We start from the raw sequence: 20,588 nt of genomic DNA, 5'->3' as shown, positions 1-20,588 counted from the left end.
TTTAAACACTAGGCCAGTTGGCATTCAACCCAAAGGAGTTTTGGCACACTCCCAACACGAATCTTAAGAAATGAATCAGGGGAGCACCCAGGATCCCAGACAATGCCCTTCCACCCCTAGGTAACTGGAGCAACCCCAACCTCCCTGCCCAGCTCCCCCGCTTGGCACTCTTGTGGAATCTTGTGGAAAGTTAAACCAATCTGTTGATTTCCTTTCTTGCGAGAGATGGGTGAGGTTAGGGTTGCCAAATTAAATACAGAATGCTCACTTAAATTTGATTTTCAGATTAACAATACATTATTTTACAGTCTGTCTCAAGTATAGGGGACAAAAGAAGGCTTCCCCTCCCTGTGCCTTCCAAAGGTTTGCTGAAAATTAGCTGGCAATAGGCAGATTAGTAGGAAAATAAGACATACAAACTTATTTAACATGCACAAGCACAGGGGAATTCTGGAGGATGATTACTCAAATAACCCAGTGAGGTTCAGATGTATATATGTCCGTCTTCACAGGGGAAGGGGAGATGCGGATGTAGCAGTGAATAATTTTTAGTGGGGAATGAATGGACCTGGGTGGCAGGCAATATCTTGTAAATGATTCTCTTTGGAAATTGATTGGGACCTGAGAACAAACAATGGTTTAAGACAAAGTTTGCCTGGGCTCTAGACGTGGTGTTTAATGTTCAGTCTCTTTCTCTGTGATATGAGTTTATCTCTTCTCTGGTTGACGAATTTCAGGAAAGAAATCAAAGACAATTGTGCAATTTTTTGGTAGGTCTGGTTTCTAGGCAGATAAGGGAATTTCAGGGAATAACCTCTTGTGCTTTGTGAGAAAGTGTTGAGAGAGAGGATGGGGGTGGTTGGGTGAGATCAGAGAGATAGTGAGGCTGATTCCTTTGTTCTGCATGTCAAAGTGCCATATTTAGGGGTGTTGTTTTATGAACCCCAACATATCTAACATGTGGAACATTCCTGTATTTTTATTTGCTATATTTGGCAACATTTGGCAAGGTACCAGCTGCAGGAAAATTATCATAAGATAGTGTCCCTGAAACTCAACATTTCTTCACTTGTAACATCAAATGGGAGACATGCACAGGAGAATGATAGTTTCTTTAAATTTATAAGGTATGGTATAAAAGTAATTTGCCAAGGGCTCCATTTTTTGGTGTAAATTTCATCTAGTCATTAAAACTCTAGTTTAAACTGAGGAAATCTTAGTTCCAGTCCCAGTTCCACCATAGACTGGATTTGAGACTTTTAGATAATTATTGATCTTGTTTCATGGCTCTAAGACACCAATGCTTATCAAATATACAATTTAAAAAATGTCACTGGGAGATAAAAAATGTTGCCAATTAAACTATGACAAAATGCTTAAACACCATTGATGTGTAAGGATACATTTTTATTTCAGAGATATTAAAATGTGAGGGAAAAAATGAATGTCTTAGAATTCATAAAACATGATATTTTGACTTGCTTCACTTATATAATGAAGATAATCATCATTTTCCCTACCGAGTACATATAAAGATTACCAAGAAATTAATAATCAGCTCGTTTCACAATCTAGTTTTGAGTAGCACGACAGGGAACTTTAGTTTCCAATATAGAAAGTTTTCCAGTGACTGTGACTGTAAAAGTAGCATAAAGAAAAGTGAAAATTTCTTTTAGTTTGTTTTAAAGGTTTTTTTCAGCTGTAGGTCAAAATTATCTTAGTCTTTTGATCCACTAGGTGTAGAATCATCTTTATGGTTCTTATGCATCAGAGCCCAATGTCATTCATTTAAACAGGAAGCAGCTGAATGCAAGAGTTTGCATCATCTGCCTGCTCATCCATCCTTTGATCTATTGATCCACTGACCCATTGATCCATCTACCCAACCCTCATCCATTCCTACCTCCATCCTTCTATTTATCCATCCATCCATTTATTCATTAAACAATCCACCCAACATGTATTAAATTTCTATTCTATGCCAGATAGATAAAATTTGAGAACACAGGGATTGAGAAAGTTATTGCATTCAAGGAGATGCCAATTTTTTAAAAAAGTACTGAAATGCTCTAGTTACTAAAGGTCAGATTTTTTTGCATCCAAAAATCTCAGGAAAATAGCTTACACCTTTTTTTAAATGAACTACTCCCTTTCTCTGGTCAGGGCTCAGAACACAGTATTACAAAGTATTGTGATACTTTCTGGAACGCTAAGTATTTTTGAGCTGAAGGAGATAGGAAGGGCCTCAGAAACTAGAAGTTTTCCGTGACCTTCTCCTGCCATCCTGTCTCTCACCCCTGTTTCTCCCCCAAAGCAAGCCATAAGACCTTATGACCTACCTTTCCTGAAAGGTCATAATACTCTCATATGACAGATGTCCTGGAGGAAAGGAATGCTACACAGAGAGACCAAGAAGAAGTTGAATAAAGAGACTTGGTTGGATTCCCTTCTCAGTTTATTACCACTAGAACATGCACTTTTTGTCCAGTCATGTTTCTCCTCAGCTATCCACTTATTTCATCAGACTTAGCCTAAAAATACAGTTTTCCCTGCACCTTTGGGTCTTCATTTCTGAAGATTCCATGTCATATAAAACTTTGATTAAATACATTTGTTACATTTTTCTCTGTTAATCTGTCTTTTGTTGCAGAAGTGTCAGCTATGACCCTTGCAATGGGAGAGGAAAGGTATTAACTTTTTTACCAGTACACGTCTCGTTGACTATTCAAAGCCCACTCATTTTTTCAGAAGTCAGCTCAAATCCTCCTGCTCCATGAAGTCTTGCCTGATGAATCTCCCCCTTTTCCAAATTCCCAAATTGCTTAAAGTATTTGATTTGGCTCCTAATTGGGCATTGAATGAGTAAAATATATAGTATGTTAGTAATACTAGCTAAAGAGAAAAATCAAGCAGGAAAGAGTACAATGAATATCCAGAAAGGAGGAGGTTGGAAGTTTTAAATAAGGTGATCTGTGAAAGTCTTACTAAAAAGCAGAATTTTGAGTAGCAATCTGAGTTAAGCAAGGGGTGAACCACATGGGTACAAGGGAGTGAAATTCCAAGCGGAGAGAACAGCTAGTACAATAGCCCTGAGGTGGGAGTGTGTCTGATATGCTGGAGGAACAGGAAGGAGACCACTGTCGTTGTAATGCAGTGAATAAAAAGATGAAGTTGGAATACAGAATCAAAGAGGTAAGGGAACTAGGCCTTGTAAGATCTGTAGGTTTTACTAACAACCTTGCATTTTACTCTAAATGGGACAGGGTGCCATTGGAGGGTTCGAGAAATGACATGATCTAACTTATTTATTAACTAATTGTTAACATAATCTCCTTGCCCTCTGTGTTGAGAACAGACTGTGGGATTAGGCAAGGGTGAATGCAAGAAAATCAATTAGGAGGACTTTGCAATAGTTTAGTCAATAATTAACGGTGACAGTGGTGAGTAGAGATGCAGTTACATTTGGAACGTATTTAGAAACAGGTCTGTTAGAATTTGCTGATAGAATACAAAAGAAAGAGAGTTAAGGATGGTATCTGGGAAATCCGAAGGATAAAGGCAGGATTACCTGAGATTAGGAAAACTGTGAGAGGCACAGGATTTGGAGAAAACCAGGTGAGCTTAGTGTTGTACACGTTAAGTTTGAGATGAGTATCAAACATGTGAGTGGAGGTGTTGACTGGGCAATTTAGTGTAAAAATCTGGAGTTCAGAGGAGACATCCTGTTGGGAGTAGATAGCTTGTACTTAAAGCCATGAAACAGGAAGAAATCAACTAAAGAGAGAATGTAGGTAGAAAAAGAGAAAGGATTCAAGGACTGAGTACTGGAGATGTTGCTGTAATTATCTCCATCAGAGCAGAACACTCTGACCTGTCAGAAAGAAGTGCTGTCCAAGCCTTCATGATCCTTAAAACTGAAGATAGGATAAGAAACCCACTAAAGTAGAAATTACAAATGTTCACTAGGATATCTTTGACATAGGAAGAAAATGGAAAAGAGAGAGCTTTGGAGACAAAACCAGAATGCCCTCTGAGCTTTTTGTAATACTCGTAAGCTGTCTCCAGCATGTAGAGTGGGTACCACACGTATAAAATTCCCTTTTAAGACAAGTGAGAATAATAAAAAGAAAACTTGATAACTGGGAAAGATGTCACATGTATGAGTGTTCTCACACCAATTCTATGACACCAACTGTGTGTCCTGCAATTCAATTGTAACGCTACTTACCAGAGTGAGCACAGTTAAATGAGGTTTAGCCTAAAGCTGCCTCCTTGGATATTTTAAGTTCATCCTAAAGGTTTCTCTGTACATAATAAACTGAAACCTAACTGGATGTGTAAACAGACTAACCTAATTGTGTGCCAATCACCAAGTTTTGGCCAATCAAAGGTGACCAACTGTTCAAACCATGTTCAAATAAGACACACAGCAAGCTGTAACCAAGGTGGCTATTTCTCTACCTCACTTCTGTTTTCTGTATATCACTTTCTTTTCTCTGTCCATAAATCTTCTACCACATTGCTACACTGGAGTCTCTCGGAGGCTACTCTGGCTTGGAAGGCTGCCTGATTCATGAATTGTTCTTTGCTCCATTAAACTCTGTGTCTAAGGCTTTTAACAGTATAGACCCCACAGGTTAGTGGGTTAGTCTTCCACAAGATCAACCTCACTTCATACATCAGCTACAAGGATACCTGCACTTCTGAACAGTCAGTTCCAAATTCAGGGTTTCCCATGATACCCTCAGGTTTGATAATTTGCTAGAATGATTTCCAGAACTCAGGAAAGTACTGTACTTATGATCACCATTTTATTACAGAAGATACAGTGGCTGGGCACAGTGGCTCACACCTGTAAACCCAGCACTTTGGGAGGCTGAGGTGGGTGGATCACAAGGTCAGAAGTTCGAGACCAGCCTGGACAATATGGTGAAACCCTGTCTCTACTAAAAATACAAAAAAATTAGCCAGGTGTGGTGGCACATGCCTGTGATCTCAGCTACTCCAGGAGGCTGAGGCAGGAGAATTGCTTGAACCCAGAAGGCGGAGGTTGCAGTGAGCCAAGATTGCACCACTGTATTCCAGCCTGGGTGACAGAGCGAGACTGCATCTCAAAAAAAAAAAAAAGATACAGGTCAGAAACAGCCAAATGAAGAGATGCATAGGGCAAGATTTGGGGGCAGAGGAGACATAGAGCTTCTAAGCACTTCCCTTGTGGAATCCGGGTACACCACCCTCCCAGAGCGCTGATGTGTGCACCAACCAGAAATCTCCATGGAACCTTGGTGTCCAGAGTTTTTACTGGAATTTTATTACCTGGGCATGATTGATTACATTATTGGCATATGATTGAACTCAGTCTCCAGTTCCTCTCCCATCCCTGGAGGTCAGACTAACCCAAAGATCCAGCCTTCTAATCACATGGTTGGTCTTTCTGGCAGCCAGCTCCCACCCTAATACTAATGTCCCACCATGAGTCACCTTGTTAGCATAATAAAAACACTCCTACCACATAAAATTCCAAGTGTTTTTGAAGCTCTGTGTCAGAAACTGAGAACAAAGACTAGATCGATTCTTCATGATACCATGGTACAGCAGACTGCATTTTCCAAAACGATTGCAATGCTGTCTTCTATCCCACATGCTCTTCTTACACTCTTCCCATGGAGACATAAGGCCTATGTTCCCTCTTCTTAAATCTCAGTGTGCTGTGACAATAGTGACAGTGGCCCAGTGACTTCTGAACTAGACTATAAAGGATGGTGCAATTTCCGTTTGGTTTCTCCTAGGACACTTGCTCTTGAAATCCAGACACCATGGCCTGATAAAACCCAGGCCAGGTGGAGAAGCCATATGTAGGTGTTCTGGCTGACAGGTTTCACTGAGGTCACAGAGGACAGCAACATCAGCATCAGTCATTAGACATGTGAGCAAAGAAGATGTCAGGAGGTTCCAGCTGCCAGCTGACTGCGACTGCAGAGAGACCTGACTGAGGACTACATACCTGAGCCCAGTGAACCTCCAAAATCATGAGAGATAATAACAACAACAACCAGGCGCAGTGACTCAGGCCTGTAATCCCAGCACTTTGGGAGGCTGAAGTGGGAGATTGCTTGAGCTCAGGAGTTCAAGATCAGTCCAGGTAACATGGCGAAACTCCATCTTTAAAAAATATTCCCCAAAAATTTAGCCAGGCATGGTGGCACACACCTGTAATTTCATCTACTTAGGGGCGCTGAGGCAGGAGGATTGCTTGGGCCCAGGGAGGTCGAAGCTTCAGTGAGCCATGATTGGGTCACTGCACTCCAGCCTGGGTGACAGAGCAAGACCCTGTCTCAAAATAATAATAACAACAACAAAATGTTTGTTGCTGTTTTACACCACCAAGAAGGGGGTAGTTCATTTTGTAGCCAATAGGTAATTGATACACAGAGGATTTCCCATGACTTAAATTTTGCTGCCGGATGCCATCCTTTGAAATGAAAACTGAATGCACCCAATAAAATGAATGTGTTGGAGGAGTGTGGCAAACCTGGATTCCATTCTCAGCTCTCTCATTAGCTCCCTGCTAGATCTTGAACAAGTCTTGCCATCTTTTTGGCTTCTGGTTTCTCATTTGTTAAAGGGTGGGACTGATGTGTTAAAGGAAGTTCCTATCCTTCTTGGTTTTTTCTTTCCTACTTAGCAAACTTCCATGGTTTATACTCGTCTTCCACAACAGATAGCAATGAAAGATTGGTTCATTTGACATTTCATACTTCAGTTAAAAGAAAAGAAAGGTCTCAGCTCACAGGATAATAAATCTTTATTATCCATTTTGAGGAAGAAAGAGTAAAATTGTTAGCAATTAAGACTACAGGCTAAGATTTGAGCAAATGGGTTTGAAATATAATAACCTGATTAGGAAGCACCTTTCACTCCAAAAATGTTGTCAACCCTTTCCTACATGTTCTGCTTTGGACAATTACTTGTCACAGATGATTTTCCTTCCATCTTCCTGAGGCTGGGGATGAAACCAAGCCCTGTGATTTCTCAGCCAAGGCCTTCAACGTTAAGAAGATAAATAAAGTCATGCACTTTATGCTCTTCTTGCACCTCCAGTGCTCCCTGGGCTCATCCTTTTCAATTGCACTGATGGGAACTGATTCCACTCTTGTCCTTGCTTTTCCTCTGGGTAGATTTTAAAGCAAGACAAACTAATAAATAATGAAGACAGGTGGAGGAGGCAGAAGAAATTTTGTTTTATTATACACAAAGTGATTTATGTTGGTCATTAAGAATATGGATTCTTAAATAATTTTCCTTCTATTTCCCTCATAAATGATAGATATTTTATGGCTTTTGCTTAACTTTGCTTGCTGTTGCCAGGTGTGTTTAACTCAAGCTTGTTTATGAGGTGTTTGTATAGTAGTATGGTTTCAACAATTTTTCCTTCCAATGCAAGAAATTGAAGGTTTTATATTCAGAGATTGCTAAAATGTATTGATTTCATCTATAGCATCTTGTTCATGAGAGCTGACTGTGAATATGAGTAACAAGGATATGCATTTGGGAAGCAAACTTTTTTTTTTTTTTTTGACAGAGTCTTGCTCTGTCATCCAGGCTGGAATGCAGTGGCATGATCTCGGTTCACTGTAACCTCCATCTCCCAGGTTCAGGCAATTCTCCAGTCTCAGCCTCCTGAGTAGCTGGGATTACAGGTGTGCATCACCACACCTGGCCGATTTTTGTACTTTTAGTAGAGATGGGGTTTCACCATGTTGGCCAGGCTGGTCTCGAACTCCTGACCTGAAGTGATCTGCCTACCTCGGCCTCCCAAAGTGCTGGGATTACAGGCGTGAGCCACCGCGCTCAGCTGGGAAGCTTACATTTTTAAAACATTTTAACATATGTAAGCATAAACACTTTCCTTTCTCCCCCTCCCCCATCAAATACATCCCACATTCAATTCTGTTATACACATACACGTGGTTACCTGGGGCTTTGCAGGGCCATAAAGAATGGCCTTTTCAGTATGTGCTCTCTCTTTCTCTCTATATACATATATATACCTATATAGGTATATATATGCATATATATAATTTGACCCCAACACGAATATCAATTCCAAGTGAATTGCAAATTGACGTATGAAAGGTACAATAATAAAACTTTTTTAAAAAACAGAACTAATTGAAAAAATTGGACTATGTTAATATTACAAACTTCTGTTCATCAAAAGTTCCCATAAAGGGAGTTAAAACACACACAACAGAAAAGACATAATATTTGCAATGCATGTATTCAACAAAAGACGTTAAAGAACTTCTAAAAGTCAATAAGAAAATATGACAAGGTAATCTGATAGAAATTAACAAAAGATTTTAATAGACAATATCTTATGAAAGATAAATTCAAAGAGAATATCTAAGTGGCCAGTAAATATTTGAAACTGTGTTCAACTTCTTTAGTCATAAGTGAAATGCAAATTAAAACCATTTACAAATTAGAATCCACCAGAATGACTGAAGTTAAAAAAGACAGAAAATATTGGCCGGGCACGGTGGCTCATGCCTGTAAATCCCAGCACTTTGGGAGGCCGAGGCGGGTGGATCACGTGGTCAGGAGTTTGAGACCAGCCTGGCCAGCATGGTGAAACCCCATCTCTACTAAAAATACAAAAAATGAGCTGGGCATGGTGGTGCTTGCCTGTAGTCCCAGCTACTCGGGAGGCTGAGGCAGGAGAATTACTTGAACCTGGCGGACGGAGGTTGCAGTGAGCCGAGATTGAGCCATTGCATTCCAGCCTGGACAACAGAGTGAGACTCTGTCTCAAAAAAAAAAAAAAAAGACAGAAAATATCAAATAGTGGGTAGGATTTGTAGCAACCGGAATGCTCACACTCTGGTAGTCATGTGTCTTTAGCTACATCAGCTCATGCTGACTGTCAGCATGTAGTCATGTTCTAGCAATTCCTCGCGGAGTAATGGGTACCCAATAGAAAGATGTAGTAATGCTAACCAAATGATATGTATGAGAATGCTGTTAACAACACTATTCATAATAGTCCCAAACTGAAAAACAACCCAAATGTCCATCAATGGGAAAATGGAAAGATGAATAAATTATGGTCTATTACACAACACAATATAAAACAACAATGAGAATGATACACAAAACAACATAGATAAATGTCACAAACATAATAATAAGTGAAAGAAATTAGACACAAAAAGTACTTACTGACTATTTGAGTCTATTTATGTCAAGTACAAAAACCAAGCAAAGCTAATCCATGTGTTAGAAGTCAGGATAATAGCTTCTCTTGGGAGGGGGAGGCAACTGGAAGGTGACACAGAGGACTAATTTTCTGTTTCATCTGGCTGCTGGTTACATACGCGTGTTCAGCTTATGAACATGCATCAAGTGGTATGTTTACGTGCACATTTTTCTATGCATGTAATAATCCCATAAATCATAAAACAAAATGCAACAGAAATACTAACCAATCTTTTGGAAGGTTCCAGCTCAGAATGTAATTACAGGTATTTTGTCTAATAGGTGTGCTTTTAAAAATGAGAGTTAATCACATTTCAGTTGTTTATTTTAGTGCTCAAGTGGAAACCACTATTTAAAGGAAGGCTGAAGCAAATCCGTTGGTAAATGAATAATTATTTCTGATGACATTTCAGAGTTCAGATGTTCTTAAAGTGTGCCTCTTCTAAAATCCCTTTTCATCCTTTAACTCTCCTATCAATAGGTGCAATATAAAATAAAATCATAGTTCTGTTCCTTTTGGGATCCTAATCATTTTGAAATGATTAGGACTTTCGAAAGGAAAACCTGTCGAAAATTTTTGAATCATGACTCCACTTTTCAATGTTTTTTCACCTGCATTGAGCCAAGGTGCCCAGAAATTTCTTCTGAGTTTCATAAATTATAAAAGCACTTAGAGACAGAAATTCAAAAGTTCACTCTACAAATATTTTTATGTCAAAGATATTATCAGAAATGTGAGATGATTAACATGGCACTCAACAATTTAAAATAAAAAGAGCTTTTCTAGTACTGAATCAGAGGACTTACATAAATTGCTACTGCTCTCTTGTGAAAGCAAAATATTTTACACTTTTCAAATATATACAGAAATAGAGGATAGAGTATAATGAGCCCTCAGGTACTCCTCATGCAGTATCAACATTTATAGTTCATCTTGTTTTTTCCACATCCCACATAAATCCTCATTCCCCTCACTAGATGATTTAAAGCAAATCCCAAACATATTTCATTTGCAAAAACTTCAGTACACACATACACACAGACACACACACATACACACTTTAAAGACCACAATACCATTACTAATATTAATTGATATAAATAGTTTAATATTATCAAAAAGTGAATCTACTATCATTTTCCTTATTGTCTTATGATTTTTTGTTGTTGTTGTTTAATTTTTTATTCAGGATCCAGAGACCGTATGTTGCATATGTTGCATATCTCTTGAGTCTCTTTTAATCAATAGGCTTCCCATCCTGTCTGTCTTTTCTCCCAGCAAAAAGAAACAGGCTGAAAAACTAAAACGGCCTGGGCGCAGTGACTCAGTCCTGTAATCCCAGCACTTTGGGAGGTGGAGGCAGGTGGATCACTTGAGGTCAGGAATTCGAGACCAGCCTGGCCAACACGGCGAAACCTTGTCTCTACTAAAAATCCAAAAATTATCCAGGCATGGTAACAGGCACCTGTAATCCCAGCTACTCGGGAGGCTGAGGCAGGAGAATCACTTGAACCCAGGAGGTGGAGGTTGCAGTGAGCCAAGATCTCTGAGCCAAGCCTGGGAGACAGAGCGAGACTCCTTCTCAAAAAAAAAAAAAAAAAAAAAGTAACAAGTTGACTTTAGTACTACAATTCTATTAGGATTCACATTTACTATTATTCAAATACAGTTTCTTCATAGAATTGAAATCTAGTATTTCTATCAAATTCTATGTCCCACCAGAAGTCCACTCTGAAATGGAATTATATCACTATCCTATTAATAAATCGTTCTATCAGCAAATATTTATTGAGGGCATGTTCGACACTGTGCTCAGCACATTCCACTAATTATTTCACTCAATTCCCACAGCACCCTCATGTGGCAGCTATTCCCATTTTACAGATGATAAAATGGAGGCACAGAGAAGTAATTTGTCCAGAGTCAATCATTAGGAATTAAAAGAATTGGGACTGAAATGAAGTTTATTTAACATCAAATCCATGCTTTTTTTTTTTTTTTTTTTTTGAGACAGGGTCTCCCTCTGCTGCCCAGGTTGGAGCGCAGTGGCGCTATCATGGCTCACTACAACCAAAACCTTCTGGGCTCAAGTGATTCTCCTGCCTCAGCCTCCCAAGTAGCTGGGACTACAGTCGTGCACCACCACACCTGGCTAATTTTTGTATTTTTTGTAGAGATGGAGTCTCACTGTGTTACACAGGCCAGTTCTGAACTTCTGAACGCAAGGGACCTACCCGCCTTGGCCCCCCAACGTGTTTGGATTACAGGCCTGAGCCACGAAGCCCAGCCTGTTAAATCCATGCTCTTAATGATAACATTGTTCTGGGAGCCTAAGCATTTAGAAAATACTCCAGTATTAGAGATTAAGGGGATGCCACCATTCAGACCTGACTGCTTTTCCCCCCTCCCCCAGTAATGTTTCCCTTATGAGGGAGGCAAAAAAGTTAACTGACATGAGTAACAGCATCCAGTAGCTGATAAGCAGTAGAGTCAAGTCTCCTCACTCTAGACTCTTGTTTCCACCATGTAAAATTACAATAAAGATTTAGACTTTTTTTATTTCTTAAATTTTAGATCACTTTTTAAAGTATTTCTTATTCTTGGAAGCTTCAGAAGTAAAACAATATTCAAATAAATAAAATTGTTCAGTGATTATTTTACATGAATTGTTTGAGCTTGAAGTGTTTTGAGACATTTTAACGCCGTTAGTTTGGAACAAAACATCTTTTAAAGGTGAGTTCAAAAGGAAAGGTTGCTGACCCTAAGGGGTGAATGACTCAGAGTTATAGCTTTAGGCCTTAAGTTAGCATTGTTAGTCCTTGTAGAAATTTGGTATGTATTGTGCCAGGGGCTGTGGCTTACGCCTGTAATCCCAGCACTCTGGGAGGCTGAGGTGGGCAGATCACTTGAGGTCAAGAGTTCGATACTAGCCTGGCCAACATGGTGAAACCCCATCTGTACTGAGGATACAAAAATTAGGTGGGCGTAGTGGCACATGCCTATAATCTCAGCTACTTGGGAGGCTGAGACAGGAGAATCGCTTTAATGCAGGAGACGGAGGTTGCAATGAGCTGAGATCGTGCCATTGCACTCCAGCCTGAGCGACAAAGTGAGACTCTGCCTCGGGGGCGTGGGGGTGGGGAGAAAGAAGTTTGGTGTATATTTTTTCTAAACTGGGCAAAGCAATTACTCTTAGAGTTCACCTCTAAGACTCAGCCCAAATACTATTTCCTGGGTGACCTTGCCTTGACTGCCCCCTTTTTGCCCAGATAGAATCAGTTACAACCTCACATTCTTTCTCCTGGCAGCTTGAACATGCACGTACCCCACAGCTTCACCGCAGCACTTATCACAGGGTACTGTGCCAGACATTAAAGTGTCTGCCCAGTGATCCCCACCAGGCTGGTGGCTGTTTGAAAACTACCTTGTTTGCTCTTTTATTATCTGTTCCCCATGTGCAGTGCACAGGAGGTACTAAATGGTTTCTGAATGAATGAAACAAATACAATGAGTCCTTGCTTCAGTATTCATGTAATGGTCCTAAGCTCTACAATACAAGGGCAAGGAGTAGGTATAGGTGGGATGGAGTGGAGAGAGAGGTGAACAAACTCAGGTCCCTACCTATGAGGCAACATGGTCTGATAATTGCTGCAAACCAGATCAAACACAAGTAAAGATGTGGGAGACAGGAATGGGTACTCACTGCTTGTATTACCCTGTTCTCACACTGCTAGTAAAGACACATTCAAGACTGGGTTATTTATAAAGGAAAGAGGTTTAATGGAGTCACAGTTACACACGGTTGGGGAGGCCTCACAATCATGATGGAAGGCAAAGAAGAAGCAAAGTCACATCTTACATGGCAGCAGGCAAAACAGCTTTTGCAGGAAACTCCCATTTATAAAACTATCACATCTCGTGAGACTTATTCACTACCATGAAAATACCACAGAAAAGACCTGCCCCCATGATTCAATTACCTCCCACTGTGTCCCTCCCATGATACATGGGAATTATGGGAACTATAATTCAAGATGAGATTTGGGTGGAGACACAGCCAAACCATATCACTGCTAATCAAGGCATAAAGTGGTACAACCACTTTGGCAATTCATGATAAAGATTGTGCCAGGGGAATTATTCTGCTAGATCCTCCCCATCTCCTGTTTCCTGTTGGTCAAGTTTCACCCCAAAGAAAGGGGAGGCTGGTGGAGGGCAGAAATCTGAGACAGAGCACAAGATTTATTTCTAACGCAGCAACACTTGCAAAATTTCTGCCCTTGAAGATTTACTCTAATAAACATTTCTGATCGACTTGAATCCATTTCTAAAAATACTAGTTTTTTTCATTAATTAAGTAATATATCCTCACTGTAAATAATTTTTAAAATATAGAAAAGTTTAAAGATAAAATCACTCATAATTTCATCACCCAGAGAAAATCGATTAATTTTTTTTATATAATTTTTTTCTTTGTAGTTAGGAATAAAACTCTGAACAATGACTAAATTTGAAATATACATCTAAATTTTCAATTATCTATATATGTTTAAAATGTGTGAAGTGCTGGCCGGGCGCGGTGGCTCAAGCCTGTAATCCCAGCACTTTGGGAGGCCGAGGCGGGCGGATCACGAGGTCAGGAGATCGAGACCATCCTGGCTAACACGGTGAAACCCCATCTCTACTAAAAACTACAAAAAACTAGCCGGGTGAGGTGGCGGCGCCTGTAGTCCCAGCTACCTGGGAGGCTGAGGCAGGAGAATGGCGTGAACCCGGGAGGTGGAGCTTGCAGTGAGCTGAGATCTGGCCACTGCACTCCAGCCTGGGTGACAAAGCGAGACTCCATCTCAAAAAAAAAATAAATAAATAAATAAATAAAATAAAATGTGTGAAGTGATATGGTGTTGTCCAGTGTTACACAGGATTTCTAAAATTCTTGGTAACAAGGTAGTATAACTGAACAACATAAAAGTTACTTGCTGTGTAGTTTAGTTAAGCCAATCATTCATAATTTGAAACCCAATATATATTTTGACTAAAAATATGAATAGTTGACCATTTAATCAAATTCTTTCTTTTTTACAAAGTATATTTTTCTAGAACTAAATCATTTGTTTTATCTACAGAGTGGATATGCCAAAGTCATTTGTTTTATTCATTTTGACATTAAATTCCATTAAAATTATGCAATTTTGTGGGCAAGTCAGATAATCCTGGTCAACCAATTTTTTGAAAATGAATAATAATATGCTATTCACAGAAAAGTCTGGTTGTCTATACCTTGGATTCAGAGCTACACCATGGCTGTCTGATGCATCTTTGGGCATATTTATTTTTGTAGCAATTGGAAATATAAAACCAAGACAAAGACAGTGGTTTCTATTTCACTGAAAATAAAAGCAATATTTATTTTTAAAGTAGTACTCATCAAACTTTACATTATTCTGTTTCGATGGCAAACTGTTATTAACAGGAACCAAAATGTTATGCGTAGCACATGCTACAGGGTCATCATTAACTGAGAAACCAGTATTTTTGCAGTCTTTCAGACATACACTCAAATTAGGCTTGGTTATTCCTGGTATTTTCTAAACTCATTTGATACCCTTTAGGATGTAAATCTCAAACAGAAAAACCAGAAGGATCCCTCTTGTTTAGAATTGGCAAGTCCATCTTACATCAATAGTTTTTTCAGATAATTCATTTGAACAGTAAAATTTTTCTTTCTTTTTTTTTTCTTTTTTTGAGATGGAGTCTTCCTCTGTTGCTCAGGCTGGAGTGCAGTGATCTTGGCTCACTGCAAACTCTGCCTCCTGGGTTCAAGCAATTCTCCTGCCTCAGTCTCTCAAGTAGCTGGGATTACCAGTGCCCACCCCCATATCTGGCTAATATTTGTATTTTTAATAGAGACCAGGTTTCACCATGTTGGCCAAGCTAGTCTTGAACTACTGGCCTCAAGTGATCCACCTGTGTTGGCCTCTCAAAGTGCAGGGATTACAAGTGTGAACAACCGCACCCAGCCTGAACAGTAAAATTAAATGTTTTCACATTTTGTAAAAATAAAATAAAGCCTATAAATCAAATTACTTTATATATTATTTATTTTCTTGTAAATTCAAGCATTTGAAGGCATTACGAACTATATCCCCCAAAAATATGTTCTTTAGCAGGGAAGGGTATAAGTTTGAAGAACTTGTAGCTGCAGCTGGCAGGGTTTGGGGGCTGCTGGCCGACTGAATTTTATTAAAATTGCTGGCCATGAAACCAGTCTGCAGCCAAAACGTCCAGCAGAAACAACAAGCTGCCCAGCAACCTGCCACAGTTACAGAATCTGATCAAGTGAGACCCACCGGCCTACATCGAGGAGTTTGTACAGCAGTAAAATCACTACAAATCCAATATGGAGATTTCCAAATTGCAACCAAACAAACCCAGCAAAGAACTAGCAGAGCTGGTAGTGTTTATGGCAAAGAACATCCTAAATGTGTGCATCTTAATTATGGAGAGAAAGAGGGAAACTTCAGAAGAGCCCTTCCTTTGTGACAGATTAGCCACTGCTACCTAGAGTATTTAAGTAATTTTCCTCAAGAGGTGAGATATCTTCTCTCCTGCAATCATACCATGTTGGATCCAGATCTTTGAACGACATTTTGCAAAGCTTTGATCTTGCTGAGAAATAAGAATCTCATCAATCCATCAAGCCTGCTAGAACTCTTCTTTGAACTTCTACGTTGCCATGATAAGCTTCTGTGAAAGACTTTATACACACATATTGTCACGGATATCAAGAATATAAACGCAAAACACAAGAACAATAAAGTGAATGCAGTATTGCAAAATTTCATGTACATCATGTTAAGACATAGCAATGCAACCACAGCCAAGATGTCTTTAAATGTAATGACTGAACTCTACAGAAGGAGCATCTGGAATGGTGCCAAAACTGTCAATGTTATCACAACTGCACATTTCTCTAAGGTCACCAAGATATTAGTTGCCGTGTTGACATTCTGTCTTGGGAAAGAAGAAGATGAAAAGCAGGACTGTGACTCCAAATCTGAGAAACAAAAAAAAGAAGAAAAAAGCAGAGGTGTTTAACTTTTCTGCCATTCACTTGATTCATGCATAATCCCCACGATTTTGCAGAAAAACTACTAAAGCAGCTTGAGTGCTGTAAGGAGAGGTTTGAAGTGAAGATGATGCTCATAAACCTCATCTCCAGATTGGTGGGAATTCATGAGCTCTTCCTCTTCAATTTCTATCCCTTTTTGCAAAGGTTTCTGCAGCCCCACCAAAGAGAAGTAACAAAGATCCTCTGTTTGATGCACAAGCATCTCATCACCTAGTACTCCCAGAGATTATTCAATCATTGCTTATGACTGTGGCAAACAATTTTGTTACCGACAAGAACTCTGGAGAAGTCATGACAGTAGGAATCAATGCTGTAAAAGAGACAACACCTTGATGTCCTCTGGTCGTGACTGAAGAACTCCTCCAAGACCTGGTTCATTATAAAACACACAAGGATAAGAATGTAATGATGTCTGTTAGAACTTTGATTCAGCTCTTCTGAACACTGAATGCTCAGATGCTGCAGAAGAAATTTCGGGGTAAGCCTACAGAAGCCTCCGTAGAAGCAAGAGTACAAGAATATGGAGAATTAGATGCTAAAGTTTACATTCCAGGAGCAGAAGTTCTGGAAGTTGAGAAAGAAGAGAATGCTGAAAATTATGAAGATGAATGGGAAAATACCAGTCTCAGTGAGGAGGAGGATGCTGATGGTGAATGGATTGATGTGCAACACTCTTCCGATGAAGAACAGCAAGAGATCTCCAAGAAGCTGAACAGCATGTCCATGGAGGAGCGGAAAGCCAAAGCTGCAGCCATCAACACCAGCTGAGTTTTAACTCAGGAAGACTTCCAGAAAATCCTCATGGCCCAAATGAGAAAAGAACTTGATGCTGCCCCCGGGAAATCCCAGAAGAGGAAATACGTTGAAAGAGACAGTGATGAAGAGCCCAGGGGTGAATTACTTTCTCCTCGGGACATTGAACGCCTTCATTAAAAGCCAAAGTCTGACAAAGAGACAAGACTAGCAACTGCAATGGCTGGAAAGACAGACCGAAAAGAATTTGTGAGGAAGAAAACCAAAATGAATCAATTTTCCAGTTCAACAAATAAAGAGAAGGAAAAACAGAAGAACTTTATGATGATGTGGTATAGCCAGAATGTCCGGTCAAAAAATAAGCATTCCTTCCAAGAAAAACAGTTGGTGCTAGGAGATGCACTTTCGAAAAAGAGAAAAAGAATGAATTAACTTCCCAGCAAGTTTTCCACTCCAAGAAGAACGCTAAGTTTGTGTCATTACTCTGAAAATCGGTAAATTAAGCATATTTGCTTACATTAAAAAGTCCAGAAGCACTGTATTGTGAAAACTGCTGAAAATGTGGCAGCAATTTGGTGTTTTTATTTTGGAGACAGCTAATGGTGGGAATGTTAATGTAAATAGTGGTGGTAGTACAAAATCATTTCATTTATCATTCATGCAAAAAAAAGTATTGAGTGCCTATTGTCACTGTAGATATAAAACGAATGAGCTGTAACCCCTTCACTCAAGGCATTGACAGCTTAGCTGTGGGGGTGGACACACATATGTGTATTTACAGCACAGTGTAGATAGTTCGCTAGTAGAGGTAGCTCCATATTTCTATGAGGTTACTCAGGCCTTTTGGACTAACTCTGTGGGGATAGAAGTTATATATTCTTATAAGACAAAACAAAACAGGATAATGTTACAAGAGTAAGAGGTTCTTACCTGTATGTACATAGGCTTACCTGCTGAAAACAGGCCCTTGCTGTACAGATTTTAGGTACATGATTTAGCTCTTTTAGTCAATCCAAAAGATTTAAGTGATCCCGTCTTTTTTTTTTTTTTTTTTGAATGCTATGTGAAGGCTTTTTGGTTAAGACCTCACTTTTAAAACTGCCTTAAGTATAAATAGTACCTTTGGAATGTATTTAGTTCATCATTTGAGCTGCCTTCATTCTGGTTTCCTCAGCCTTCCTTCAGTCTGTAATATTTTCAGCCCACTGTTTACCTTGTCTCAATAAAAGGTTTCTAATCCCAAATAGGAAATAAATAAATAAATAAAAAAGAAAAAAGAAAGAAAAACTTGTGAAAGAATTTAGCCAGTTTGCTTTAAGCAGACAGTAAGGGAAGGGTCTCTGGAGAACCTCCCACTGGCTTCACAAATACTTACATGAGGTGTTTTGTGCAGATAAGGGAACTTGCAAAGGGGGATTGCCTAAACACATCCACAGTGGAAAATTCCATTCCTTAACATATGCACAGTAAGGGATATACATTAATATGGAGTGGCTCAGACTAAGGGTCCACAGGCACACTGGAAGGATGGGGTGGAGCCACCAGAAATTTGTGCCTTACACCCTTGTATTCAACTATGAAAGGGGCAACTGGCAACCTGCTTTCAAGACCCTTCTCTTTGCTGTGAGCTTTCCTTTGCTTAATAAATTCTACCCCCCTCACTCTCTGTTGTCTGCGTGCCTGATTCTTCCTGACCATGAGACAGTAACCCGGACTTAGCTGAGTTAAGGAGCAAAAATCCTGCATCACTTGGAAAATCACAAAAGAAAATAAAATAAGTTCTAACTAGCCCTCTTGTTATTCAAATTGTACTGGCAGTCCTAGCCAATGCAATGAGGTCCAAAAAGAAAGGAAGAGACTAGCTAGGTGTGGCAGCTCATGCCTGTAATCCCTGTACTTTGTGAGGCCAAGGTAGGAGGACTGCTTGAACCCGGGAGTTTAAGGCTACAGTGAACTACAATTGCACCACTGCACTACACTCAAGGTGATGGGGCAAGACCCCATCTCTAAAAAACAGATTCCATTTACAATAATAAAAAACTTATAAAATATCCGGGAATACACTCAACAAAAGAAACATGCAAAATATATAATGAAATAAACCAAAAAACTACAAAAATATTAAATAAATTTACTTGAATTAAAATTCAAGTAAAGAAGAGAGACATTCTTTTTCAGGATGAAAAGCCTAAATGTTTTATAGGTATCAATTATACAAATAATGCAAGTCCAATTAAAATCTTAAAGGATTTTCATGAAACTTGTCAAACTGACTCTAAAATTTATCTGAATCCCTAACCTAGAACAGTGCCCAGCACATAGTAGGAGTGTGATAAACATGCTGATTGAATGAATTAGTGAATAAACAGCTTCAATACCATCATGTTAGTCCATTTGTGTTGCTATAAAGGAATACCTGAGGTGGGGTAATTTATAAAGACAAAAGAGGGCCAGGCGAGGTGGCTCATCTGTAATCCCAGCACTTTGGGAGGCCAAGGTGGGCAGATCATCTGAGGTCAGGAGGTCGAGACCAGCCTGACCTATATGGTGAAACCCCATCTCTACTAAAAATACAAAACTAGCTGGGCTTGGTGGCACATGCCTGTAACCCAAGCTACTCAGGAGGCTGAGACAGGAGAATTGCTTGAACTTGGGAGGTGGAAGTTGCAGTGAGCTGAGATCACACCATTGCACTCCAGCTTGGGCAATAAGAGAAAAACTCCATCTCAAAAAAAAAAAAAAAAGAAGGAAAAGAAAAGAAAAAGAGAAAAAGGGTTTAGGCTGGGCACAGTGGCTCATGCCTGTAATCCCAGCACTTTGGGAGGCCGAGGTGAGCAGATGACGAGGCTGAGAGATCCAGACCATCCTGGCCAACATGGTGAAACCCCATCTCTACGAAAAAAAAATACAAAAATTAGCTGGGCTTGGTGGTACATGCCTGTAGTCCCACCTACTTGGGAGACTGAGGCAGGAGAATTGCTTGAACCTGAGAGTCGGAGGTTGCAGTGAGCCGAGATCGCGCCACTGCACTCCAGCCTGGCGACAGAGCAAGACTCCTTAAAAAAAAAAAAGAAAGAAAGAAAGAAAGAAAGAAAGAAAGAAAGAAAGAAAAGAAAAAGGTTTATCTGGTTTACAGTTCTGTACAAGGAGCATGGCACCAGCATCTGCTCCTGGTGAGGGACTCAGGCTGCTTCTACTCATGGCAGAAGGCAAAGGGAAGCTGGCCTGTACAGGAATCACATGGTGAGAGTAGAGGCAAACAGGGGGTGTCTGGCTCTTTTTAACAAGTTGCTCTTGCAGGAACTCACAGAGCAAGAACTCACTCATTACTTAGAAGACAGCACGAAGCCATTCATGAGGGATGCACCCCCATGTGACCCAAGACCTCCCACTAGCTCCACCTCCAATATTGGGGGTCAAATTTCAACACAAGATTTGGAGGGT

General features: G+C 39.8%; 1 pseudogene across 1 annotated transcript; it reads left to right on the top strand.

The window, feature by feature from the left end:
• Positions 1-15,378: 15,378 nt before the first annotated feature.
• On the top strand, positions 15,379-17,648 carry LOC117068463 (annotated as a pseudogene). The gene has a single exon (XR_004431143.1). The product of XR_004431143.1 is annotated as a protein SDA1 homolog (transcript).
• Positions 17,649-20,588: the final 2,940 nt, after the last annotated feature.

This window comes from Trachypithecus francoisi, unplaced genomic scaffold (genome assembly GCF_009764315.1).
Source record: "Trachypithecus francoisi isolate TF-2019V2 unplaced genomic scaffold, Tfra_2.0 Lachesis_group21, whole genome shotgun sequence".
Lineage (NCBI taxonomy): Eukaryota > Metazoa > Chordata > Mammalia > Primates > Cercopithecidae > Trachypithecus > Trachypithecus francoisi.
This window is presented reverse-complemented; position numbering and strand designations above follow the sequence as displayed.